Here is a 2,338-nt window from a genome sequence, read left to right on the forward strand (position 1 = left end):
TATTGTTATATTGAGCCCCCCCCCCCCCCCCGGTCGTTCCTTTCGACTTCCAAGTGTTTGCTTAATAGTAATGAAGTAGCAAGACGAGTGAATGAAGGTGTTGTAAGCAGTAGCTGAATACCTTTTTCGTAGTTGATTTCTCAGATGGTCACTTATTATTTTAGAAAATCGCTCTTCTTTGTTGAGGAAAATTGGATTCGACAAGAAAAGTGACTTTATTAGTTGAGTGATCATGTAACTATTAGTAGCGACTTGTGAAGTGTAAGCCCTATTTCAGATAATAGATTGTTAGAAGTATTTTTAAAGTAATAAAATTAAGGTGGAAGTGGAGTAGTTAGTAGAAAAATGTCTTTCAAATTTGAAATGACATAAAATTATCGTAGAACTATCGAGTGCAATTTCGAGCCAAATTAGAAAAGACACTTCATATAATTTTTTTGACTAATCATATATGAAAAAACAAAAAAACATCTCATGAAAAATGTTTTTCTTTGTACCAAAACACTCCTAATGTTTAAGTTTTATGATGTCGTGCTCGTCTTGAATTTGGCTGTGCCCTTTTAAGTTGGTTAGGTTCATGCGAAGCCAAAGTCAATGCAGAATTCAGACCTCACTTGTAACATTATACTGAATGTAGAATTTAGACCTCACTTATAACATTATACTGAATATGTTGATGTTGTTGTAATCAATACAATAACACTACCAAATTCTTGATTTGTTTCTTGGTGGGCAATATAATGATTGTTGAAGAAGAATAATGTTAGCATGAGAATCAATGAATTGTCCATTCAGTATTTATTTTAATAAAATAAAACCATCAATTCAAAGCTCAACAACCATTGTTATCATTTCCTCTTTCTTTCTCCAAAAGTGAGTTGTATTTTTCCTTGAAGACAAAATCCATAGGTTTGCTTCAATTTTTCTTTGCTCTCTTTAGATGAAGTACATAATAATTGCTTTCTTTTGGTGAAAGAAAAGACTTAAATTGGAAATTTTGTTTATCAAAAGTCTTGATAGTAATAATTAATCTCCATGTCCACCTAAATTTCCCCTTTTTTCCTTGTAATAGGAAATAATGGTAACCAGCTATGTCGCTCATGAGCTTATTATGTTAGGTCGAAATAACTTGATCGAACCACTTTCTTTACGTCCTCATGTTCCTCCACGTGGCAATGGCAGGATCCTGTGGGAGATTTTCTTGCAAAATAGGACATAATTGTTATGTTTGGACTATAAGGTCTCTTAACCACATGAATAGTTTAATGTGCTCATTAATTCGATATTTGGATTATTCAAGACTGTTCGAACCGGGATTTGAAATCAAACTCCTTCCCTGAAAATAGATGAGTCAATTCCGGTGGAATTCAATATAGATTAACTTATCGATTCACTCATAATATTCGAATAGACTCCAAAAATTACTTAAATTGTAGGAATATGAGAATCTCATGGATACAAATGAGAGTATGGATGTGTGTGTGAAGATACAATCAATAAATGTATATTACGACATTTATAAAGTGTATATTACAATACTTATATGTATTCAAACAAGGTCAAATTAAGGAGCTAGCTTGTTGTAATTTTTTTTTTTGTTATGATCGTATGTAGACCATTGTACCTTGTAGAAGTGGAAGAAGTAGATGTGACCCTATATATTATTATTCTGTTAATTAATTTTTAAATTAAACTATAGTATAAAAATTAATTAAGAGAAGGCTTGAGATGAAGGGAATATTAGGGGGTCCAGAAAAAGAGGAATAGGCCCAAAGGAGATTAAACTTCCAATGATGGCTAAATAAAGGTCTTGGAAAAGATTTTAAAATTGATAGAGATATGATGAAATTGACTAATTTATGTTCCCTTTCTAATTACCTACTTAATTACATTATTAAACATCAATATTAATAGTACATAAAAGATTACTGTTAGAAGCAGTAAGGCAAGTATCATGAGGACCACATTTTAGTGAAAGAACTTGTGGTAGGGACATTCTATCCTTGAGTTGTTAACTTAAAGAGGTTAACTTAATTCTAATTTTATATATTATAAATACATAATGTAAAAGAATTTTCACACTATCAGATCACTTAAAGATAATTACATGTGAAAACGTTCGTAAAGAATGAAATTAGAATAATCAGAGTTAAAAATAAATTTGATTTTGTCTGATTAGATTTGTCAATAAAATGAAGTCAATATATTGATAGCTAGTGTAAACCATTTTTACAGTATTAGACCTTACCGTAAACCAACCATAAGTTTTAAAGCCAAATATGTCTTTTCTCACTAATTACTTTCTTAATCACTTGGTAGACCCCATACCCCATACCCC

The sequence above is a fragment of the Solanum tuberosum genome, unplaced genomic scaffold (assembly GCF_000226075.1).
Source record: "Solanum tuberosum cultivar DM 1-3 516 R44 unplaced genomic scaffold, SolTub_3.0 scf00048, whole genome shotgun sequence".
In the NCBI taxonomy this organism is placed as follows: Eukaryota; Viridiplantae; Streptophyta; class Magnoliopsida; order Solanales; family Solanaceae; genus Solanum; species Solanum tuberosum.